Consider the following 27344-nt stretch of genomic DNA (forward strand, 5'->3'; position numbering starts at 1 on the left):
AAAAGATGTACATAAGTTGAATGGGATTCTAGCTTCGCTGGGAAGATTCATTTCGCGATCATCAGACAAATGCAAATATTTTTTCGATATACTCAAGAAGGGTGCGAAATTTAAATGGACTGATGAATGTGAAAAAGCTTTTCAAGGAATCAAAGAACATCTTATGAATACAACTATTTTACAAAAGGCAGAATCAGGAGAAGAATTATTGATCTATCTTGCGACGACGTCGCATGCATTAAGTGCCGTGTTACTGCGAGTAGACGCAGGAGTGGAGAAACCCATTTATTACATTAGAAAAACTTTTAATACTGCTGAGAAGAATTACTCAAAGATTGAAAAATTAATCTTAGCATTATTTTATGCATCGTTCAAGCTCCGCATATACTTTCAAGCACACAAGATAAAGGTATTAACAAAAGTACCAATTGAATCAGTGATGAAGAATTCTAAAAGATCAGGAAGAGTGGAGAGATGGAATGCACAAGTAGGCCACTTTGATATTAAATATGAAATTTTGTCTTCACCAAAATCACAAGTTGTTGCAGATTTCTTGGCAGAATTTCCTTTAGAAGAAGATGAAGCAGTAGAAGAAATGATGGATGTAGAAGAAGAACATGGAGATCCAAAAGATTTATTAACAGAACCAAATAGATGGGAGATATTGGTAGATGGATCATCAAATGGAGAAGGAAATGGAGTTGGAATTGTTTTAATTTCGCCAGAAGGAATAAAATGGCTTTTTCATTCAGATTGGAATTTGCATCCACTAATAATGAAACAGAATATGAAGCTGTGATACATGCCTTAAAATTCGCAATAGAAATGAAACTAGAAAATGCCAGGATCACTAGTGATTCGCAGCTAGTTATTCGCCAAATAAAGGGAGAGTATACTACAAATGAACCATCCTTGAAGAAATACAAGAAGCTGGTTGAAGAATTGTCAGCGAAAATCCCAAAAATAAAATGGAGGCACATTTCAAGAAAGGATAACAGACTCGCAGACGCTTTTGCTTTCATCTCAAGCATGATGACAGATCCAACTGCGAGATGCATAAAAATACAAACACTTCTGTCACCATCAATCAATAAAGAAGAAGAAGACGTGGACGTGATGATAATAGACAATGAAGAAGAACAAATGAACAATATCGCAGACTGGAGAATGGAACTTCATGCATATTTGGCGAAAGGAGAAACACCAAGAAATAGATTGGAAACACACAAGTTAAAAAGCCGTGCAACGAATTATGAATTAAGAGATGGGTTGCTATACCGAAAATCCTTTAATGGACCATCACTCAGATGTTTGACACGAGAGGAAGGAGAAAAGGTGCTAAAAATGTTACATAGTGGGGATGCTGGCAATCATAGTGGAGGAAGATCTTTGGCACATAGAGCAAAAATGCAAGGTTATTACTGGCCATACATGCATGAAGATGCAAAACAAATATCAAGACGTTGCGAAGATTGTCAGCGGCATGGAAAGAAAATACATGCACCTGGAGCACCATTGTCATCTTCAACCAGTGTGTGGCCTTTTGGAAAGTGGGGCTTAGATATTGTGGGGCCATTTTTACCAGGATCTGGACAAAGAAGATACTTAATAGTCGCAACAGATTATTTCACAAAATGGACAGAAGTGAAGGCAGTACAGCATATTCGCGACAAAGATATCTTTACATTCATATTCGAAAATATCATTTGCAGATTCGGAATTCCTGCACAGTTGGTATCTGATAATGGGAAACAATTTGAAGGACAGAATATAGAAATGCTACTTAATGCATTCAAGATAAAATGTGGAAAGTACTCCTTTGTATCCACAAGCTAATGGGCAAGTAGAAGCAACAAACAAAAAATTGCAGATATATTAAAGAAGAAATTGGAAGGACATCACAGAGCATGGTGCGAACAAGTACATAATGCAGTATGGGCTTATAATACAACTAGAAGAGAAGCTACTGGAATGTCACCTTTTTGTTTAACATACGGAGTTGAAGCGGTGTTACCAACAGAAGTTGTTTTCCGACAACAAAAAGAGAAGCTTGGGAGAAAAATCTTAGTGCGGGCTTGATTTTAAATAAACTTGATGAATTAGAAGAAAAAGAGAAAAAGCTTTACAACATATGGAGAATTATCAGCGAAGATTAGCCCGAATATAATAAACGTGTCAAAATACGCGAATTTCAACCAGGAGATTTAGTTCTGCGAGAAACACCTATATCAGCGAGAAAATGGTGGAAAATTAGCGAAAAAATGGGATGGACCTTACATCATTAAGGAGATAGTTGGAACAGGAGCTTATAGATTAATGGATCCAGAAGGAAGATGTTGGTCATAGATTAGACAGACCATGGAACAGGTTGTACTTAAAAAATATTATCCGTAAGAAGCTTTGAGAAGTTATGGATTCTGAAAGAATAATTGCAAGATTACTCATATCAAAACAAGATCATGATGTGCGAAATTTTCGCAGAGATAATCACAGAACAATGACATAAAAGAAAGGGGCGAACCTTTATGGCGTACACCCTAGTTCGCGAATAAAATTTCGCAAGAGGCAAATGTAAGACCTAAAGTACGTCATATTAGGGGGTACCTGTTGCATGGCTCAGGGAAAGGCTACACCGCCACCGGAACCTGAGTCATGGAGATTTGGGGTCAATAAAGCCCATCCGGGAGAGGCACCTTGGATTCTCAGCTTAAGCATATGACTTGGGTTGGGACTAAGGTAATAAGGACTCTCCCAAGGAGTGCAGATCTGATCAAGGCGCCGAGGTACACGGTTGAGTCAAGAGTGCCAGGGACGTTTGAAGCGTACCTTGCCATTCTTGACAAGTCTTGGCTTATACTGCACTCGGCCTGAAGAAAACCCCACTTAGGGTGCAGTCTCGTAACCATAAGCCCTATAGGTAAAAGGGATAAGAGGCTGCGAAAACAACTGGTTGTTGTTAAGACTGGATGGGAGGAGCTAACCTTGTATGGTAGAAGTACGCCTCCTTGAAGGGGCAACCAGGGGGAGATAAGGGCGGCACCCTCCATTAGGGAGCTGATAAGTGTCTTAAGACGCAAATGTCATGAGGCTTTTTATTCGCAAGGATATTAAGGCTTGTCATATTTGTGCAACAATCCTGAAGAGGCAATAATACAAAAGAAAAGATAAGACGAGATCAATGGGTTTTCGCATGAAAGTGCGAAGACGTCCTGCGATTTCGTCGCAAGACGGCAATGTCATGGGGCTTTATTTTCGCAAGAATATTTAGGCCTGTCATATTGTCGCAATATTCCTGAAGAGGCCATAATACAAAAGAAAAAGTTAAGGCAAGATCAATGGGTTTTTGCATGAAAGTGCAAGGACGTCCTGCGATTTTGTCGCAATGACAAGAGGTGGCATAATAAGACCTTTAATTAGGAAGGAAAATAAGACCATATGATAAACAAATATTTATAAGTATTCGTAACAGATTATTTTTTGCAAGAAAGATAATGAGAGGCAAGTATGGGAATCAACACAAGAAGCATTATCTTTCTCATCAACAAAATATTAAAAGGAAAAGTTGACTCCAAAGTTGGTTGAAAAATGTAACTCGCAAAAGTGAAAAAATAAGACAGTTCAAGAAGACAAAGCTAATAAGAAGCTCAAGCTTCAGTATTAATTTCAGTAGCAGGAGATAACAGAAATTCTTCGCCAATATTCTCGCAAGCCTCTCCTTCATTTCGGTTTTGATCTTCGCCTTGACTAGCATCTTGATTATCGCCAGCAATTACTTCTTCAGGAGAAATTTCTTTCTCATTCTGATTAACACCAGCAGATGCTTCTTTAGAAGGAACCTCTTCTTCATCTTCCAAGAAATTATCCTCTGCACCGCTTTCGTAATCATAATCACTATCAGCAGGACGAGGAACTTCATCATCATCTACTTCTAAAGGATCAATTGATGTAGGAGGAAGAGAGTTGGACAATAAAATGTCATTTACAAGGACTTCAGCCCGGAGATGAACTTGGCGAAGAAGTGCTCTCTGATGATTCCTATCTTGAATATCCTTAAAATAAGCAAGATAATCAAGTCTTCTTTCTGCTCGGTCGCGAGAACCAGTAAGGGTAGAGACGAGCAATGCATTTTCTTTGCGAATTTTGGCATATTTAGCCTCCAAAACAGAAATGAAGAATGAAGATTCTTCTCAGACTCTGCGAAAGATAGAATACAAAATTTTATTAAGATAAGAATTCGAGAGATATGACAAAGAAAAGATAATTAAGGCAGTCAAACTATTATGACTACCTTCCTTTTGCGAAATAAGGTGTTGAATCAAGGACAAACAATTCTCCCAACGGTCCATTGCGTCATCAAATTTATCTCCAACTAAACCTTTAAGTCGAGACTGAAGATTTTTCTCTTTAGAAATAAGAAAGGCATTTTTCTTCGCAAGAGAAGAATAAGATTCTTCTAATTTGGAATATTGTTCTTTAAGCTGATTCGCCTTTACACTTAAAGCTATTCTACCTTGAATGAGTGTATCTCTTTCAGCGATAGATGACTCTGTTACTTCTTTAAGTTCATTTCTCAAAGAGCGAAGAGATTGCTCTTGGTCATCACATACTTTTTGAAGAATACTAAGTTGTTGCGAAGATATCGCCATCTTGTTTAAATAAGTTTCTTCTCTTGGGAGGTTTTATTCTCATCTGATAAAGTTTCCATCCCTAAATTAGCTTTAGTTAAAGAATAAGAAAGACGAGATACTTCATTACTTAAATCTTGTCTTTGAATTAATTGGGTATTTTCATTGGTAAGATTATTTATATGATCAAGAGAATATGAATAGAGGTTATCTAATTGGTTATATTGATCCATCAAGATTTCTTTATCAACACGGGCTTCTTCAACAACAGATTCAAATTGATATCTCTCCATTATTCGTTTCTGGTTTAAAGCTTAACATGCGAAAGAGGGATTTCAAGGATAATTAAATATGGGAAGGATAAAACCATTAAAAAGGCAAATTAAAGACACAGATAAGAAAATTATACCTCTCAATTCATCATTCTTCTTGCGAAGATTGTCACGATCCAGTAAAACATTCTGAAGCTTCTGATTTTCGAGACGAAGAGCATTACATTCTTTTTCCAAAGCTGTCTGCGAAGCAGCTCTGTCAGAACCCAAATGCTTGCTCAGAATTTCGCAAACATTAGACTTGATAGGATCAATAGAAGACTTCTTGACATCATCCAGAACTTCAGATAAAACTTTGAAGGCAATATCTATCCCTTCCACGGTTTTTTTCGAAAGAGGAAGAGACTTAGGTAAAGAACTGGTAGAGATAGAAGGTTGAGAAACATTCTCAATGGGAAGAGAAGAGGTTTCATTCATAGCAGGATCAACAAGGGGAGTTTCAATCATTGAGAGGTCAGCTGAAGAAATGAAGTCTGAGGCAGCTTTTTCACGAATTGGAGATAAAGGTTTATCTTGCGAAGATGTCGCAGAAGATTTACAAGAGATGAGTAAATGGAAGGGAACAAAAGTTGGAACAGTTTTAAGGTGGCGAGATTTCTTGTTTGGTTTATTAACATCTTTATCACCCTGCGAATTACAATCCATATAAGAAACAGAGGCAACAATATTGGTATTATAAAAGGATAGTATTTCTTACTACCTTCTCATTCGCAGACTTTCTTTTATGCGCAACAACCTTATGCTGCGACTTGGGAATGTTAGGGTTCTGAACTGTAAATCTAGTGTTGGAAGCGCTTTTGCTGAAATAGCAAGAGTATGGGAATCACATAAACAACATCAAATAAGGCAATAAACAAGTTCAATTTCAGCAAAACTCATAAAGAAGAAAAAAAGAAAACTAACTTTGATGAATCCATGGAAGATAATAGCAGGGAGATCGTTTCGAAGAAAATTATGAACTGTGAAGATTTGCAGAAGAAATAGTATGAAGATGAAGAAGAAATTAAAAAGATTGAAGAAGAAAGAAGAAAAGTTGCAATAATGGAATTTGCAGAAGAACGATGAAGTTGCAGAGAAGATAAAAAGAAAGAAGAAGAGAATGAAAAGGAATATATATAGAAGGAATTTATCCTCAAGAAAATAAACACGATTAATACGGAAAGATATAAGCGGTTAAAAAGTAACGGTTAGAAAAGACGTGTCGAGAAATAAATGGAAGAAAGAATACGTGTGATAAATGCAGAATATGAAAAGATAAGAAGCTGCGGCATTTCTCACATCATTCTCTACTTTGCAGAGAAGATATGAGAAGAGGCAAGATGTAGGATCAGAATCTCGCAACGACAATGTTTCAGCGAAATTATCAATGAAACAGCACAACAGCGTCGCAAAACAATTTCAAGAATGATAAAATAAATGACGTCAGCAAAGATCACGAGAAAGATATGATAGTTCTGCGAAAATTAGAGAGTTTGCGAAATTAACATTTGTAAGGTTGCGAGAATGTCGCAAGCCATACCCGAAAATAAAGGACAGATTAGTTGTCATCCATTATGTATTTCTTTATAAATAGTCTTTCGAGTTGTAAAGAAAAGGAGAGATCTTTTTTGAGTAAGAAACAAGTAAATAGGAGAGAGAAAGTTCAGAGCAGAGATCATTCTTGACTTCTTTATCTTTCTTGTAAGAACATTCAAAGATTTATCAATAAAATTAAGAGTGTAAACCTAAAAATGAGTTGATCAACAATGAAATCATACGAGGGGTGTAGTGTAGGATTTCCTGCAACTACAAATCTTGTTACTTCTCACGAGGTAACCTTTGTTTGCTACAGAAGTTTTTCACTTTTAATCTTTGCTTTTTGGCCTTTGCTCATTATTCTGGTAGCTCCTTTGCAGCCTTCCCCTGCTGGGACTGCTCCGTGTTCTGCTACTGGGATTGCTCCGGGTTCTGTTGGTCACTCCGTAGCTACCAGGACCAGGAAAAGGAAGGCTTCGGTTGAAGCAGATATACCAACACCTGCGGAGGTAAGGATTATAGCTATACCTTTGTGTTCGAAGGTTCTTTAGTATTTTTCCCCTGATCCTTAGCTGGCGCATGTGTTCTTCTATAGTCTTCAAAGAGGAAAGGCAAGCTGAAGGCTGTGATTGATGTTGAAGAATCCGATGAGGATCCTAAGGCTGTTGCGGAAGAACAAGATGACGAAGATATGGAGGACGTCGAGGATACTGCCCTTAGTCCTCACTTAGACGAAATTGAGGAAGATTTTTCCAAGGATAGTCCTAGACCCTTCGTGCTGTCTCCTGTGGTGAGGGCTGGTAGCTCAGACTCTCAGCCGAGGAAGAAGGTGGTGATTTCTCTTGGTAGATTTTCATTCAATGTTATGCCTACTTCTTTGGGAAGCGCTCAGTCTGTTTCTACTACCCCTGCTAGTAAAGTTGTTGGGCCTCCACCTTCGTCACCAGATTGGACCGTACTGGGTAATCTTCCCTTTGCTGGTGATATGGACTTAGGTGGTACTTCTATCCAAGCATTATCTTTCGTTCCCAGCTTATCCACCATGCCGTCTCTTCGTCGTGGTGAGGATTCAGCACTTTTTCCCCATGCTCTCTCTCAGGCGATTGGTGGGGTTCTTACGGATCTTGAGCCTTGGGAGTTCTGACGATGCCATCCTTGAAGCCATACTGCGGGATTAAAAGGGTCCCTTTTCTGCTGAGGTTGATCGTCATCAACTGGCCGATTCTTTAGAGGTTGCTTCACAGTTGAATGTTCTGTTTGCTCAGTATCGTGTGGCCAAGGATCTATTTTTGACCCAGACTTCCTTCGCTCTGGCCAGAGCTTTGGTGAAATCCGCAGGGGTAGCATCCAAGATATGAAGGCCTTTATGGACACCTACGCTGATTTCCTTCCTCGTCTTTCGTTGTTCTCAATAAGTGATTCTTACCTCATTGTTTTATGCGTTGTTTTGAACCTCTGTTTGTTCTTATGCTCCATTGTTTGCATCTTTGCAAACAAATCGACATTTGCTGCACCTTTTTCACGTTTTATAGGGCTAAGTGTACTCACTTGAGTGCTCTGCTGGAGCGCACCCGCCAAGATAATGCCCTTGCTAGTGCACAACAACCTTCTTCTAGTGATGCTGATTTTGCTGCCAAGATATCTTTGTTAGAGAGCGATCTGAAGAAAACTCAGAGGTCCCTAGAGGCCTTCTTATTGGCCCTTGAGAGAGCAAATAACGCTGCAAAAATTGCTGAGGATGGTCGTAAGGCCGCTGATTCCGCTCTGGCTACTGAATCCTCCAAAGTCATAGGTTCGTTTCTCCTTTTCCTTAGCTTTGTCTTCATTTTTGTTTGGTAGTCTAGTCCTGAGACAACCTACGCCTGCCAGCTGGTAACTCTAGTGAGCTTATACATCTCCGGGAGAAGGTAGCCAAGTTGACCTCCGATGTTTGGTATTATCAGAAGAAGTCTGACAGGTTGATGAACGTGACTGTTCATAACGAGGCCCAAATTTCTCTTGAATCTGCTCATAAAGCAGATTTTGTGAAGCAGATGGATTTGCTCCGCAAAGAATGTGACGAAACCCTTAAGTGGAAAGAGGGTCTCATTTTAAAGCAAAAGGAGGATATTGCGTTAGTTGAGAAACGCTTCTCAGTTCAAGAAATTATCCGTAAAAAGTATCATATGGATTTCGAAGATGCATGCGCTTCCTTAGCTAAGGTTACTGCAGAACGTAATGTCTTATCTTCTGAAGTCTGCTCTTTTAAGACCAAACTTATCGAGGATGGTTTTGTGCCTTCTTCCATGTCCCATACATATCCTTGGTTAAGAGATTGGAAGAGTTAGAGAATGTTTACCAGGTTTTATCCTCTGAGAATGCTTCGCTCCGAATTGATGTTGAGGATCTTCAGACCGAACGTGATACCCTCGTGGAGGATCTTGATTCCGATGAGGTGGATCTTGCCGAAGCCCAGCATAGTTTAGAAGAATCCCTTATCCATGCTGGAGGTAGCTTAGGATTTTCTTGTTTCAGCATTCTTTGTGCCCCATACCGTCTTTGCTTTTTACTTATCTCTTTTGCGTCCGCAAGTCTCCAGGAGCAGCTTGTAGGTGCAAATGCTAAGATTAACCGTCTCGAGGTCCAAGTATCTTCGTTGGAGGTATATCGTCAATATTATGCTGCTGCAAAGTTTAGGGATGCGTCACTTCAGGAAGCTAATGGCCAGCTCACTGCTCAGATGATGGAGCTTCGTCGGAAATCAGCTTCGGACCTGGAGGTTCAGTCCTCCCAGATGAAGGTGCAATTTGAGCATTCGGCCATTGACTACATCAACAATGCCTTTTCTGAAACTGAACTCCAAGCTGACGGGGTCGTCTTTCCTCGTCTTCCTTATCCTTGGTCCTGTTGTCTCGGCCTTTGTTTATCCAGACTCTTTGCTGTTTTATACCCTCAGTTGAGGTGCCTTTATGATGTCTCCCTTCTTTGAAACAATGCTTTCTGATGGTTTGAACCTTTGTTATCTGCAACTTTTAAGACATGTCAGACATATTTTTGTAAAACTATTACTTCTCTCATGTTATTGCATGAATATTTTGTTTTAGACGTGAAAAAGCGGGGATCTAACAACCACACCCAATATTTCGCTTAGCAATCTGTATGGACCAACTCCAATATACTTTTAAGAGAATCAACTAGACAGTCAGACTCGATCTTAATAAAAGTATATCAAAGAGTTATATGTCTCTTTCTCTATTCAATACTTACTCAAGAAAATAAGAATCTGCGAGTCTAATTGAATACAAGAAAAATCACTTGAACGGTACCAAAGACCAATGTTCAAGGACCAATCAATTTCAATCAACAACCAAAGGTTGGATTTCCTAATTGATCGATTCAACGCACAACCTGTGATATTTCAATTATATAACAAAATATAATGCGGAAAATAAATAACACAGACACCAGAAGTTTTGTTAACGAGGAAACCGCAAATGCAGAAAAACCCCGGGACCTAGTCCAGATTGAACACACACTGTATTAAGCCGCTACAGACACTAGCCTACTAAAAACTAACTTCGGTCTGGACTGTACTTGAACCCCAATCAATATCACACTGATCCAAGGTATAGTTTCGCTCCTTACGTCTCTGATCCCAGCAGGATACTACGCACTTGATTCCCTTAGCTGATCTCACCCACAACCAAGAGTTGCTACGACCCAAAGTCGAAGACTTAATAAACAAATCTGTATCACACAGAAAAGTCTATGGTAATAGATAAATATGTCTCCCACAGAAATACCTACGAGTTTTTGTTCCGTCTTTTGATAAATCAAGGTGAACAGGAACCAATTGATAACCCGACTAATATTCCCGAAGAACAGCCTAGTATTATCAATCACCTCACAATAATCTTAATCGACTAGCGAAAGAAGATATTTTGGAATCACAAACGATGAGACGAAGGTGTTTGTGACTACTTTTATATCTTTCCTAACGGAGATATCAATCTCAAGCCAATCTTACGATTGTACTCAAATACGATAAAAACAACAAGATCAGATCACACAACTACAAGAAAGTAGTATCGGTCTGGCTTCACAATCCCAATGAAGTCTTCAAGTCGTTAACTTACAGGGTCTCGAGAAGAAACCTAAGGGTAAAGGAGAATCGACTCTAGCTAATACAACTAGTATCACACATGAGGTGTGGGGATTAGGTTTCCCAGTTGCTAGAGTTCTCCTTTATACAGTCTTTCAAATCAGGGTTTGCAATCAATGTTAGCTTAGTAAAAAAGCATTAAATTTTCACTGTTAGATGAAAACCTGATTAGATTCAAGCTAATATCTTTCAACCGTTAGATCGAAACTTAGCTTGTTACACACAAATGAAATGCACGTTTAGGTTTGTGTAACCGTACCCAAACATGTACATATAGTTGGTTCAACAGTAGTTAACCAAATGGCTAGCCATATGAACACTTTTATATCAACCATATTCTTCTTTACCATAACTAATACAAATGACTCAAATGAACTAGTTAGAGAGTTGTTCAATTGCCTAAATCTTATAGAAGTATACAAGACACAACCGAAGAAAAAACGATTTGATTCACTCGAATCAATTCATGTACTTTATAGCCACGGTTTGAAAATATGCATTCCTTAGTTAATATAAGTTTAAGTTCACGAATATATGTTTTTAGAAAATAACCAACTTAAGTACGCGGACTGGTACGCGGACTTAAGTACCCGGAATAAGTTTGTTTTCAATTCACAAACTCCAGTAGAAATTCTCGGTATGAGAACTTCCGACAGTACGTGGACTTGGTATGCGGACTCTTGTTCCGGTTTTCCTGAGCAGCAAAGTACGCATACTTTGGTTCAAGGAATAATGACTTATACATGTATGAGTTTCCTCACAATGTTTATATCCAACCATGGTTATATAATCTAAACTCTCATTTCAACCATTGAAACATTCTTAGAGGACGTTGTATGATTGTTATTCACAAACCCTTTTTCGTCAAAGCCATTTTTAAGTAATTGAAACGTATCATGACTTTCGTCACTAGTAAAGATGAACTTGGCCAAAGCGAAAGCTTACCAACACATATTTCGAGAAATAGATAAGCGAGATAAACTCGGCTCGAAATAGCAAATGTGTATAATCAAAGTCTATACAGCAAAATGACTTTTGTCTCAAGATATGAGATAGAGTAGATATACTTTTGAGTGATAGATAAGTTCAAGTCTCCACATACCTTTTAGTCGACGAAGTTCCACCAGTTCCTTGAGTAGTTCTTCTTTTTTGTATGATGATCGCCATGGAGTCTTGATCTCAACTACATTTTCTATCCTAGTCCGAGACTTAGCTATAAGTAGATTAGAAATCAAGACTTATAGTTTTGATCACTAACATTGACAAACATGCTTGAGATAACAACGCATGCGAGTTTGACCGAGCAGTGCTCTAACAAGACGTATTATGTCTAATTGATCACACAATCAAGTTATCACAAGGTGCTAAGGTATGCTTAACCTTTGGTGGAACATTCGACATCCTACCTAAGTATCCTTTGGCCAGATGGTACCGAGGTGGCGAGGGTTCCTACGTGGGAAATAGTTTTCATGTAACCCTACGCGTTCAACGCGAAGACTGCTTTACTTCGGCAAGGTATCTCTATTGGGGATATCTTATTTTTTTCTTATGCCTCATGAAAGGAGCCTTCGCCCCGAGGATCCGAGATTGACATATGCGCAGTTATGCCTTGCATTGCCTCATCGTCAATCCTGACGGAGGGTGTCTATTCTAACCCAATTTTACTAACCAAAAACTAATTTTTTAGCAAAAATTTTCTTTCATTGATTAGTAAGGTTTATAATACCTTTGATAAAGGATAGAACATGGTAGGATACTGCCCGTTCCTTTCTTCTCCTGAGTAATCACCATTCTCTTACGGGTAGTATTTTTTTAGGTACATTGCATTCCAGGGATGTTGTAATACTTAACCTTTGGGGGTCCTTAGGCAGTAGGACCCTTTTCTAGCAATGTCGTGTATGATGTAGGGCCCGTCCCATGTCGGAGCTCGCTTGACCCACTTCTTCTTTCTTTGATATGGTGGAATTTGTCGTAATACGTAATCTTCGACTACGAAGTTTCGGGGGATGTCCCGTTTGTTGTGTTCTCGAGATAGCCTTCGTTGATAGTTTATCATCTTTTGCAAAGCTACCTCCCTTCTTTCTTCAAGGTCATCCAGCTTCTCTAACATCAAGTATGTTGTTAGATTCTTCTCCCATGCCTCCGTTTTTGTTGTTGGGAGTATTACCTCCATTAGGATGACTGCTTCGGCTCCGTAAGTCAACAGTAATGGAGTTTCCCCCGTAGCTGACCTTCTTGTAGTTCGATAGGCCCATAGGGCGTTGTGCAGTTTTTTGCACCACCTCTTTTTGTATACTCATAGATTCTTCTTTAAGTTCATCGCTATGGTTTTGTTGGTTGCCTCCACTTGTCCATTGCTCTTAGGATATATAGGAGTGAACTTGTTCTTATGAATCTTGAAAGTATCAAACAACATGTCGATGTTCTTTCCTTGCAATTATTTGTCATTGTCAGAGACTATGGCGGCTGGTATTCCGAACCTGCATATGATTTGCTCAAACAAGAATTTAAAGACATCCGTGTCCCTAATTCTTGCCAAAGGCTTTGCTTCCACCCACTTGGTGAAGTAGTCCGTAGCCACAATGAGGTATTTTCTTTTTGAGGTTCCCTCTATCAAGGGTCCGACAATATCAACCCCCCATTTGACAAATGACCAAGGGCTGATGACTGAGTTGAGCTCCATTGCCGATTCTTTGATTTTTCTGTCAAAGCGTTCGCATCTTTCACATCGCTTAGCTACGTTCTTCGAATCTTCGTCCATGCTTAGCAAGTAGTATCCTTGCATTTTGGATTTAACCACCAAGGATCTTCTTCCACTATGGTTGCCGGTATCTCCGTTGTGTATATCGTGGAGTATTCTCTTTCCTTCGGTTCGTGAGAGGCACCGCATCAGAGGTCCGAGAAATGACCTCCTATACATTGCTTCTTTTGACTCGAGTTTCCGATCTTCTTTAATATCGGCTAGTAGGATACCTTTGGTACTGGTGGATTGGAATCCTCCAATCATCTTCCGGTTCGCTGTCGTTGCCTTCGTTTGACATAGATTGGTCTTTGTCAGACTCTTCAGCTTTGTCATATGGCTCTTTTATTTCTTTGTTTGATTTTTCTTTATATGTCTCTCTCATGGACCGAGTTTGAACAGCCAAAGCCTCCTCAGCGCCTGGGGTAGGTCCTTCTATCGAAGGTTCGTAGATCATTCCAATTTGCACGATGGTGGTATTTCTGTCTTTTAGCATAGAGGATATGAATGTGAAGGCATCTGCGTGTCTGTTGTGTTTTCGACATACATGCCTGAATGCTACGTTGTTGATATTGGACGCATGCTCCTGAGCTAGTTTTAAATACGAAGATAGCACTGGATCCAAAGTTTGGTATTTGAGTTCGATTTGTCTAATGACCAGCTGTGAGTCACTAGTCAATCGAACATATGATAAGCCTAGCTCCCGTGCCAAGCGTAAACCATGTATGACCGCCTCATATTCTGTGATGTTATTGGTGTATTGTTCGAATTCTAACCTGAATGCATAGATGAGTCGGTCTCCGGTAGGGGTTGTTATTACAATCCCTATGCCTGCGCCTTCTCCATTAGAGAATCCATCTACGAATATCTCCCACCTTCGTGAGTTTTGAGGTTCTAACAGGTCCTCCAGGTCTTGCTTGTCTTCCTCCATTCCTGGGATATCGTCCATCTCCGCTTTGTCGCTGAGAGGTAGGTCTGCTAGAAAGTCTGCTAAGATTTGTGATTTCTCAGCCTTCCTTGTTTCAAAGATTATGTGGAACTGTTTGATCATGGTATTCCATTTTTCCACCTTTCCAACTTTCTTCGTGCTATCGAGGATTTGACCTATCTGAGCCTTTGTAAAGACTCAGATGGTATGTGCATCAAAATATATCCTTAGATTTTGTGTTGCCACTACTAAGGCATATATGAGTTGCTCCACCTTGGTGTAGTTACGCTCCGCTGAACTGAGTGTCTTGCTGATGTAGTAGATGGGCTTTTCTCCTTTCCTTGGTCTCTTACCAATATTGTGCTTACAGCATAGTTTGTTGCTGCTAAGTATAGGGTCAGTATTTCACCTGGCTCTGGCTTCTGTAGGATAGATACTGAGGCCAAGTACTCCTTGATTTTCTGGAAAGCTTGCTCGCACTCCGTGGTCCACATGAACCTGCTTTCTTTCCTTAGGGTATCAAAAAATGCTTTGCATTTGTCCGATGACCTTGCTATGAATCTTCCCATGGAGGCCAAGATTCAATTTAGCTTTTGTACTCTTTTTAGTGTTTTTGGAGATGACATCTCCATTATTGCTCTGACCCTTTCGGGGTCCACTTCTATTCCTCGCTTAGTTACCAAGTATCCTAGGAACTTTCCTGGGGTTACTCCAAACGTGCATTTCTCCGGGTTTACTTTCATGTGAAAGTTTCTCATGGTTTCAAATATCTCCCTTAGGTCTGACGGGTGGTTTTTCGTCTCTTTGCTTTTGACGAGCATGTCGTACATGTATACCTCTATTATCTTTCCTATCCATGGCTTAAAGATTTTGTCTACCAATCGCTGGTATGTTGCCCCCGCGTTCTTTAGTCCAAAAGGCATCCTTGTATAGCAATACAAGCCTCGTGGGGTAAAGAGAACAGTATGCTTCTGGTCTTCTTCTGCAAGGGCGATTTGGTTGTAACTGGAGTAGCCATACATGAAGGATATTTTCTGGTGACCTTCGGTTGCATTGACCAGTTGGTCAATATTTGGCAGCGGGTAGCTGTCCTTGGGGCATGCTTGGTTGAGATTGCTAAAGTCGATGCAAATGGGCACGCCTCCGTTCTTTTTAGGTACGATGACCATGTCAGATATCCACGTGAGATACTTGACTTCTCGTATGAATCCTGCTGCTAGTAGTTTTTGTAACTCCTTCTCCACTGCTTCTTGGTAGACATCTGCCACTTTGCGGTTTCGTTGCTTAAATGGTGCCATTTCTTGTTTGAGCCGAAGGTGGTGGGAGACCAAATTTGGGTCAATTACTGGCACATCTTCCATTGACCACGTAAAGACATCTGCATAATCTCGTAGTAGCCTTTGTAGTTGCATCTCCTCGTCCTCTTCCAGTAGAGTGTCGATGTTGATCATCTTTGGCTCTGCCTCCGTTCCGATGTTGATTTTCTTTGTTGGTTCCACCGGTGAAAAGGTTGGCTTCTGAGATTGTAGAGGAGTGCATTTCTGTAATTGTCATTTAGTAGAGACGTCCACTACTGAGGTGGCGGAGGTGCTTTCTTCATGGGTTGATGGGGCTTCGGGGACTTTGAAGCCTCCATCTTTTACTTCGTTGGCGTTCTCCCTTCGTCTTTTTCTCTCGTGTTGTTGTGCAACGGCTCTTTCTTCGTTGAGTCTGACCTCTGCTAGATTGCATAGCCTTGCGTCTTGTTGATCATCTTTGATTTCTATTTCACCCATGGGTGTAGGGAATCGAAGATACTGATGATAGGTCGAAGTTGTTCTTCTTAACCGATGGACCCACAGTCGTCCCATAATGACGTTGTATGGAGAAGGTGCTTCCACGACGCAGAACCTTGTATTGGTTACTAAGTGTCATGCGCGTACCTGCAAGACAATTTCTCCCTTTGGTCTAGAGACTGCTCTATTGGAACCGTATATTGTGAAAGTGGATGAATCCATCTGCTCAGTTGTCAAACCCATACGTAAGTAGGGTTCGTAGAACAAGACATTTAACGAGCTGCCTCCATCAATGAGGATATTTGTAACATTCCAGCCATGTATTGGAAGAGTGATCACAAGTGGATCGTTGTGCATCTCGGCTTCCTGGTTGACGTCTCTTGTTGAGAATGTTAATGACGTAGACATCCATTCTTCACAAGTGCTAGTAGGTGGTCCACTTAGCTTGAACACCTCGTGGGCTTCTAGATTTCTTCTGTTCCGAGCCAACTTGAGGATGTCTTCGAGTATCTCCTCCTGGCCTCCATTAGAGAATGTGATCATGTTGATGTATTTGTCGTCCTGAGGTAGTTCTACCCTTTTCTTGGGGGCTACATCAGTATCCGTTGGTTGTATTTTCACATATTCCATGAACTTAGCTTCGTCTATGAATCTCTGAATCGTGTTCCGTAGGTGATAGCATGTGTCGGTTGTATGCCCTTAGTACTGGTGGTACTCATAGTACTCCTTAGCATCCTTTGTTTTATCCGGTTGCTTTCCCCTAGTGTTAGGGTAAGGAAAGCCCGACTTTGCTTAGAATGTGGGAGAACGTCAATTTAGCTTTGTGTATACTTTATCTACATATTCTTCTCTTCCTTTTCCTCTGCCTTTGCCATCTCCGTATTTCGATCTTTTGTCTCAAGAGATGGTTCTTCCCCCGGCCTCGTTTTGCCTCTTAGGTATCTCCGGAATTGGTTCCAGAGAGTTCGTTCGTTGTGGGGATGTTGTTGCCTTTGTTTGCGCTCTGGGGTTATCCTTTTGGATTTATTCAAGCCTGATGTACCGATCCTGGACAACCCGAAGATCCCCTTCGGAATCGAGAGATCGGTTGTGAATCTCCACGAAGATAGATGAGGTTCTATCAAGTCTGTATTTACAACAATTAATGCTAATTTCTGGATTGACTTTCCCGATAGCTTGGCATGTCTTTTGCCACCTATCCGTGTACTGCATCAATGTTTCCCGGGGTTCGATAGCTAAAGCAAATAGCCTATCTAACCCAGCCTTTGTTGGCTTGTTGTACATGTATGTCTCCAAGAATACCGTAGACAATTGCTCAAAAAAGTCAATTGAGTTTGTTGGTAAATTATCATACCAGGACAATGCTGATCCCGTCAATCTTGCAGGAAAGTACCTACAAAGTACCACCTCATCTCTTTCCCAATGGGAAAGGACACGAGTGTAGTACCGTAGGTGGGCTGTGGGATCTGAGGTACTATTATATGACTGAAACGTAGGTACTACGCATTTCGGAGGGATGGGCTCCCTCAAAATGCGAAAAGACAACAAAGATGTTGTCGCTTCTTGGAGTACTTCTTCCATCCTTGCGCCTGCGTGGCCGGTTTCCAGTCCTCGTATTTCTTTCCGCATCTTTTCTATTTGCTCCATGACCATATTCACATTGTGAACGTATCTAGAAAATGTCTCATCATAATAAGACTGAGAGGGCTTGTAAGTTGGATCCACTTTGTTTGGGTCGTGCTGCGTTCTCCTCCCCCCCCGGTGGGTTAGCCTTTGGTGGGTTAGGATCCCCCCTTCGCCTCCCTGAGATAGCTTCGTGCTCACGCCTCCTCGACGGAGGGTGAGTTTGGGAACCTTCTAGTTGTACATCCAACATTTCTTTCAAGTTTTGATTCTCCTGGGCAATCACGTGCATTGCATCCTCGTGCTCTTTGTGATGGAGTAGCAGAGCTGCTACTTGCGCTACCATTTGTTTTTCATTGTGGATTCCACCACCCTGAGGAGTACTGTTGTCGAGATCCGCATAGTCATCCACTCCTTCGTCTATGACTGGAGCATAAGGATATAGTTGGATAAGAGTTAGGTTTCCCAACCCTCGTCCCCTAGGAGCTAAGGTTCCGGTAAACCCTTCGTTAGCCGCAGTTGGCTTCGTAACATTGGGACGCTCCGGTAACGGCATGTTGTAAAGTGGTTGTGCTTCCGATGTTTGCCCCATCCCTTCAACATGGGTAGGTGGTTTGTTAGCAACCATTCTTCTTTCTATTTCACTTTGTCCGTCCTCTACTTCATTTCTTTGATTCGCTTGAGATGGTTTTTGAGATCTTCCTCTTGTAACAACAGGTCGTGAGCTTGTTGGTACATCATTTGGTTTCGGCATGCCTTCGGTTTTTGTTACCCTGCGGTCACAGAAAAAACAACAAAATTCGCTGCTAGGGTGTGTTCGTAAAAGATAGCAATTAATGCTCTGACACATAAGACGGCTAAGCAGCTTTTTCAGAAATAGTACGAGAATAACGTCTGAAAAGATGGGTATTTAATTTCTTATGACACCCTTGGAGAAAACAACCTTAAATGTTGAAAACAAATCAGAAAGGGTGTCAGATCTTCCACGAAAAAAGGTTATTAAATGCTTTGGAAGATCCTTTTGCCTTAAATTCTCACTGAGATTCCTCTGCGGTCAAAGATACTCAGATCTAGAGGATACCTTGTCGGAAAAGGTTGTTTTAGTACAAAACAAAAGTTTTAACGTTTTGTGAATGCGTTTTTTTCCGAAAACTTTGTAGATCTATAAGATTGCAAGTCTTTTAGAGGCTATGAACTCAAAGAACTTGCGTAAAGAACGGATGAACAAATCACTAGAAAGTGAGATTCATCGTTGTAGAACTCAGATCTCTTCGTTAAAAAATATGCGTAAGTTAAAAAGTAAAGGAACATAAAAACCCAAATTGGTGAGCAAAAACCTTCTAGCGCCAAACTGTGACTACTAATTTTCCCATAGTCTACGTAATGTATACAACTCAGAGAATCGGACACTAAGCAGTATTGATATATCTGTTGAACTGATGATGCTAAGTAATAAAAGGTATTCAAGATCACAATAATAACGAAGAACACAGATATAATGTAAATGGTACTGAGTTATCATGAGACATAAGAGATTACGTGGTTCGACTTTTGTCTACGTCCACGGGGTAATGAGTGATTTTTTGTATTAAGTTGTGGTGGTTACAAAAATCTTAAATGCTTCCCAAAGTAATAGAGAGAACTCAAGTTGGAGTAAATACTTAAGTTCTAAACATTAAAGAGGTATAATCTTAAGACTATATTTTCTTATCATAGATATTGAATGCCCTTGATTTGTTGGTGAAGCTTGGTATTTATAACCCCTTCTTCTCCAGGTATATATTTGTTGTCTTTGAATCCATCGTTTCCTGATATACCTTTAGTACAAATGGTACCTTCGTTCACCGCATGCTTTCTCCAGTCGATCTCTGCCACCTCAGCTGACCCACATTCCTTTGGGAACTTCCCAACCTCAGTACAGATTGTACCTTCGTTCACCGCTAACCCTTGCCAGTCAGACTCTGCCACATCATCTCTCTCCATGTGCTTTGATTAAGCGTGTAGATAAGAGATTTGTGCATTTAATGCTGATTAGATATGTTATCTACCTCTGTCCCTTCGCCAGCTGCCTCTCCCTAGACTAGGCTTTACTTTTCTATCTTGGCCGTCGAGGTATCCCTTCTTGAGATAAGATAAATTAGATCTGCGAAGGTGTCTTCTACTACTCAGATTCGTCTGTATAGCGAGAGCTATACAGTTATCTTGCACGCGACCACTGAAACCGTGACACGTGCTCCGCAGAATATTGATATTCATAGCTACGACCTAAAGTCGTAGACTTGATAAACAAATGTGTCTCACACAGAAAAGTCTATAGGAGTAGATAAATCTGTCTCCCACAGAAATACCTACGAGTTTTGTTCCGTCTTTTGATAAATCAAGGTGAACATGAACCAATTGATATACCAGACTTATATTCCCGAAGAACCGCCTAGAAATATCAATCACCTTATGATAATCTTAATCGTATGGTAGCGAAACAAGATATTGTGGAATCACAAACGATGAGACGAAGATGTTTGTGACTAATTTTTATCTTGCCTATCGGAGATTAAATCTCGAGCCAATCTTAAAGAAGATAGTACTCAAACACGATAGAAACAGCAAGATCAGATCACGAAACTACAGAGAAAATAGTTGGGTCTGGCTTCACAATCCCAATGAAGTCTTTAAGTTGTTAGATGAAAACTTGATTAGATTCAAGCTAATATCTTTCAACCTTTAGATCGAACTTAGCTTGTTATACACAAATGAAATGTACCCTCATTTAGGCTTAGTAACCGTACCTAAACGTGAACACCATGTTAGCTCAACCGTAGTTAACCAATGTTAGCTATATGAACACTCTCATATCAACCTTATTCATCTTAACCATAACTAGTTCAAATGACTCAAATGAAACTAGTTAAAGAGTTGCTCAATTTCTATATTCTCATAGAAGTATACAAGAACACAATTGAAGCAAAATCAGTTTGATTCACTCGAATCAATTCATGAACATTATAGCCGCGGTTTGCAAAGAATGCATTCCTTAATATATAAATGTATTAGTTCATGAGCCAACCAATTTTAGAACTTTAACCACTCAAGTATGCAAACGGGTACGCATTCTTAAGTAGCCGGTCTGGGTTTGTGTTCGCCAGTATGCAAACGGGTATGCATACTTAGTACACTCCAAAACCCAGCAGAAATTCCTGGACCTATACCTTACGCAAGTATGCGTACCGGTATGTGTACTTGGTACACGGAATTTCACAACTTCAAGTACGCATACGGGTGTGCATACTTAAGTTCCGGTCATGGATCACATACATTCAAGAATGTACAATATGTTTATAATCCAACGATGGTTAAGTATTCTAAACTCTTATTTCAACCATTGATACTCTCTTAGAGGATGAAAATAGCCGTTTTTACACACTATTAGTGAAAAAGTGGGGGTACAACAACTACACCCAATATTTCGCTTAGCAATCTGTATGGACAAGCTCCAATATACTATCTAGAGAATCAACTAGACAGTCAGACTCAATCTAGATAAAAAGTATATCAAAGAGTTTATATCTCAATCTCTCGATTTGATCTTTACTCAAGCAAATATAAATCTGCGAGTCTTTATCAAAGAGAAATAACTTGGATGGTACCAAAGACCAATATCCAAGTGTCAATCAATTTAAATCAACAACCAAAAGGTCGGATATTCTAATTGATTGAACAACGCACAACCTGCGATATTTCAATTGTACAACAAAATATAATGCGGAAAAGAAATAACACAGACAACAAAATTTTGTTAACGAGGAAACCGCAAATGCAGAAAAACCCCGGGACCTAGTCCAGATTGAACACACACTGTATTAAGCCGCTACAGACACTAGCCTACTCCAAACTAACTTCGGTCTGGACTGTAGTTGAACCCCAATCAATCTCACACTGATCCGAGGTACAGTTATGCTCCTACGCCTCTGATCCCAGCAGGATGCTACGTACTTGATTCCCTTAGCTGATCTCACCCACAAATAAGAGTTTCTACGACCCAAAGTCGAAGACTTTAATAAATAAATCTGTATCACACAGAAAAGTCTACGGTAATAGATAAATCCGTCTCCCACGAATATATACCTACGAGTTTTGTTCCGTATTTTGATAAATCAAGGTGAACATGAACCAATTGATAAACCCGACTAATATTCCCGAAGAACAGCCTAGTATTATCAATCACCTCACAATAATCCTAATCGACGCAGCCAAAAAATATATTGTGGAATCACAAAGGATGAGAGGAAGTGTTTGTGATTACTTTTCTATCTTGCCTATCGGAGATATAAATCTCAAGCCAATTATTACAATTGTACTCGTAACGATAGAAGATGCAAGATCAGACCACACAACTACAAGAAAAGTAGTATCGGTCTGGCTTCACAATCTCAATTAAGTCTTTAAGTCGTTAACATGGTTTAGAAGAAGAAACCAAAGGTTAAAGGAGAATCGACTCTAGCTTATGCAACTAGTATCACACGTAAGGTGTGGGGATTAGGTTTCCCAGTTGCTTAGAGTTCTCCTTTATATAGTCTTTCAAATCTGGGTTTGCAATCAATGTTAGCTTGGTAACAAAGCATTCAATATTCACCGTTATATGAAAACCTGATTAGATTCAAGCTAATATTTCACAACCGTTGGATCAAAAACTTAGCTTGTTACGCACGAATGAAATGTCCAAATTTGGGTTTATGTAGCCGTTCCCAAACATTAACATTTGTTGGTTAAATAATAGTTAACCAATGGTTAGCCATATGTTCACTTTCATATCCACCATATTCTTCTTCACCATAACTAGTCCAAATGACTCAAATGAACTAGTTAGAGAGTTGTTCAATTACTTAGATCTTATGTAACTACACAAGACACAATCAAAGCAAAAACGGTTTGATTCACTCGAATCTGTTCATGAACTTTATAGCCACTGTTTGCAAAAGCATTCCTTAGTTTATATAAACATGAGTTCAAGAACAACCGATTTTAGATATAACCTACTCAAGTTCGCGGACTTAAGCTCGCGGAAGGAGTTCACAAACTCCAGCAGAAATTCTCGGGTCGAGAACTTCCGCCAGTTCGCAGACTGAGATCGCGGACTTGGCTCATGCCACATTCCGTTTCTCTTGATCAACAAAGTTCGCAAACTTTGGTTCAAGGAATAAGGACTTATGCACATATGTGTTTCCACAAAAATGCTTATGTCCTACCAATGGTTATGTAATCTAAACTCTCATTTCAATCATTGAAACATTCTCAGAGGACGTTATATAGCCGTTATCCACGGACCATTTTTCGTCAGAGCAATTTCCAAAATGATTGAAACATAACATGGCATTCGTCACTAGGTAAAGATGAATTTGGCTAAAGCGAAAGCTTACCAACACATATTTCGAGAAATAGATAGGCGAGTTAAACTCGGCTCGAAATAACAAATGTGTATAATGAAAGTATATATATCAAAACGACTTTTGTCTCAAGAATATGAGATATAGTAGATAGACTTTTGAGTGATAGATAAGTTCAAGTCTTCACATACCTTTTAGTCGATGAAGATCTGCCAGTTCCTTGAGTAGTCATTCGTCTTGTATGATGATTGTCATGGAGTCTTGAGCTCAACTACACTTTCTATTCTAGTCCGAGACCTTTAGCTATATAGGCTAGAAATCAAGACTTATAGTTTTGATCAGTAACATTGACAAACATGCTTGAGATAGCAAAGCATGCGAGTTCGACCAAGCAATGCTCTAACAATCTCCCCCTTTGTCATTTTTAGTGACAAAACTATTAATACATATGGAATACAAAAAATAAATAAATTAACTTTTGTAGCTCATATTCCACATGCCTAATCTTCAACATTACTCGAAATCTTCGTCACTTCCAAGTACTCCAACGATCCCAAAGGTTGTAAGTTTAGCATTATCGTTGTTGATAATCCGTAGCTATAACAACGAGAAAACAATAGTTCTCAATCATTGCTATACAGTGTCATAGTATCATTACACAACGTCAAAGTCCAATTGTATCATAACTTCAACAACAATGCTATGGTGATATGTATCACTCCCCCTTAGTCAATACTCCGTCTCACATGGAAACCACTCCTCCTTACATAATAATCCGAAAACCATATGTATTTGTAGTGTGAACTACATATTAATTCTCCCCCTTTTTTTCAATAAAATTGGAAAAGGTACAAGAACAAGATCCTAATGAAATTTCCGAAAGAGACATTTCTTGACCAAAAGAAAGCAAAAGTATATCATCTTATTTAGATGCAATCATAAAGCCGAAGCTAAATGCATTCATCAAGGAGTTTGTAAAGATACAAGATAATCCCTAAAATATTCCACAACCGCACTCCCCACAAAGATTTGGCAATTAAGCGCAAGTTCAAAAGAACTCTCCCCCATAAAATGTCATTCCCTAAAGAACAACAAGAGCAACCTTAATTTCGAAGGAAAAGAATGATTTCTTCGGACATAAAAAATCACATACAAGTATGAATTTGAATCCAAAGTATTCAATTAAACTAACCACAAGAGAACCCATGATTAATTTAATCGACAAATGCTCAACATAAGTGAACTTATGGAGACTCAAAATATACAATTAGATTAATCACAAGAGAACCCATAATTAATATAATTGAAATACACAACCAAACTAATCACAAAAGTAATCAATTTAATTGGTCATGCTCGACATAAGAAAACTTACGGAGCAACAACTAAATAACCAAACAAGATGATTAATTTAGTTGAAAATGCTCGACATTGAACAACAACATAGCTAATCATAAGAATAATCAACTTGGTCGTTCAATGCTCAACATAAGACACTTTACGGAGCCTCACAGTAATACATAAAATATGGACCAGGGAAGATCAATACTGCGAAATACACAAGGATTCATTCTATTTTTCCATTACCATTTGCACAATGACATACAATAGACATAATCCTTGAAAACAAAAGATTTTAACCTATCTTCCATCAATAATTGACATAATAGGCTTAACTTTTGTATTTGTCAAAAGTCTATTCATTCTTTTATCAATATATGAATATCGACATAACAAAGACTTTACTTTTGACAAGATATAGGATAGTCAAGTTCACGGAGGTAAACACACAAATACCATAACAAAATTGCAATATATAAAACCATAAAGATTAATACTGCAAAAATCATCTTCCAAACAAATTTAGAATTTAAACCAATAAATCTAAAAACTAGAAGATGAATACGTTGGATATAGCTATGTGTAATCACAATAATGTCTATTCCAAACTCTAGTTATTCTTCTAATAAAAACAAGAAAATAGAAGATTTATTAGGCAATAAGACCTTTGAAGAATTCTTTATCGTCTCCGAACTCCTTGTCGTCAATAGCCATTGGGACATAAGGTTCATTAAGGTAGGAGTTTATATCAATAAACCTTCTCGGCTGATGTTGTCGAACCAGGGCCTTCTGAATCTCATGAGTCTTATACATAAAAGCCTTTATTTGTTGAATCTCCTTTCGCATCTCCTTCAACTCTTCAAGAACACCAGAAAACTTCTGAGAGTTTGAAGGAACAACTTTTGGCTTCCTCACATTCCTTCTTTTTCTTTTCAAGGTAGGAGATAACAGAGATTTCTCTTTTTCCTTCATGATTGATGGCTTAACAATCGTATTAACATCTTTTCCATCAGAAGACATCATGCTTGGAGTATCCATACGTATGGGTTTGTGAGAGGAAATCACAAATTGTACTCAACAAGTAGTCTTGAGATAAAAAGAGGTTTTGAGGAAGGGAAAAGGAATGTAGGGTTTCCAAGCCTTTAAACAGGTTTGTACACGTCCAACTCACAACCCTATAAAGAGTCGAATTATCGATAATAACCCTCCTTTGTTGATAGACCGGAAAGAACAAAAACTAAGAAAAGAAGAAAGAAAACTTTTCCTAAAGCCTGAGAGGTACAAAATCATTGTCTCTTTTGATCAGGCACATGAGACAAGATTTCCAAAACAACACAATCAAGTTGCGTTGCGGTGAACAACAATTTGTCCACCATTTTCCTCTTGAGAGGAATCCCAGACCTTTGTCTATCAAAACGATTCGACCATACTCTCTTCTCTAATGGTGTTGGTTTATCCTTGGAAACTAACTTCTTAGACGAAGATAAAATCCTACATACCTCAGCGGTCTTCTGAGCAAGTTTAGGCTTATTTGCTAATTGATTTGCTCTTTGTTGAAGTTTGTTGACGTGTGCCTTAATTGGTGTTTGTACTTGTAGCACCTTGAAAGTTCATGACCCTTTAGAGAACAATACGAGCATGTCAAACTAGGATAAAAGTCAGGCTTCTGAGATGTGCACGCAGCTAAACACATGGTGGAACCTGAAACATTACAACAGAGTTTCCAAGAAATGGGTCAATTTTTTCTTCCATATTAGTTGCGTTCTCTTCTGAAAGAACATTGAGATTGATGTGTGTATTGATATAGTTATAAAAATCAATATTTTCACCAAGAAGTGCAACACTTGATTTCTCGTCTTCATTATAATCATAGTTGTCAGACATTTCATCAAGAGTTGCAGCAAGACCTTTGTTCCCGGTGTATTTTCTACAATTTGGGCACTCGTTTGCAAAATGACCAAATCCCTTACACTTAAAGCACTGAGGCATATCCTCATCATCAATTTCATCTGTTTCCCTTTTTTAGGAGATATACGGTTATGAGGTTTAACTGATGCTTTAGGCTTATCTCTGGAGAACCATTCACTTCTCTTCAACAGAAGATCCCTAAACTGTCTTGTGATCATCGATATGGACTTGTCAAGATATTCATCTGATGAATCTGTCTCAGATTGATCATCTTCAGAGATATACACTTTTTTACTCTTATCAAGTAATTTAGTGTCCTTTTGTGCTTTGAACGCAACATCCTTAGTTTTGGATGAATGTTCGTGATCAAAGATCTTAAGCTTCCCAACCAACGTATTTCTGGAGAGATTATCAAGGTTATTTCCCTCAACGATGGCATGTTTCTTAGAGTCGTATCTAGATGGCAGCAATCTGAGAATTTTCATCACAATGTCCTTTTCAGGAATAGTCTTACCCAATGCAAAAGATGCATTAACAATTTCAGACACTTTGTGATTAAACTCATCAAATGTTTCTTCATCTTCCATACGAAGGTTTTCCCAATCGGAATTAAGGTTTTGAAGCCTAGATTCCTTTTCACTGGCATTACCTTCAAAAACGGTTTCTAAGATATCCCAAGCTTCTTACGACTTAGTGCAGTTTGACACATGGTGCTGAAGATTTGGGGTAATGGCATTCAAACCGTCGGAATTTTGCTTTGCAGCATTTATCTCAGCTGGGGTGTATTCACCAATAGGCTTGGGAACGTTTACATCTCCAACTGCCACGATGGGAGCATTATATCCATTAACAAAACATACCCATGATTGAAAATCACGTGCTCGAAGAAAAGCTCGCATAACAATTTTCCACCATAAGTAATTAGAGCCATCGAAGACTGGTGGTACGTTAATTAAGATAGCATCCCTGTCCATAGAGTCAGATCGCTACAAACACAGACTTGTGAGGTCTTGAACGTGTTTTCCTGCTCTGATA

This window comes from Papaver somniferum, chromosome 5 (genome assembly GCF_003573695.1).
Source record: "Papaver somniferum cultivar HN1 chromosome 5, ASM357369v1, whole genome shotgun sequence".
NCBI lineage: Eukaryota > Viridiplantae > Streptophyta > Magnoliopsida > Ranunculales > Papaveraceae > Papaver > Papaver somniferum.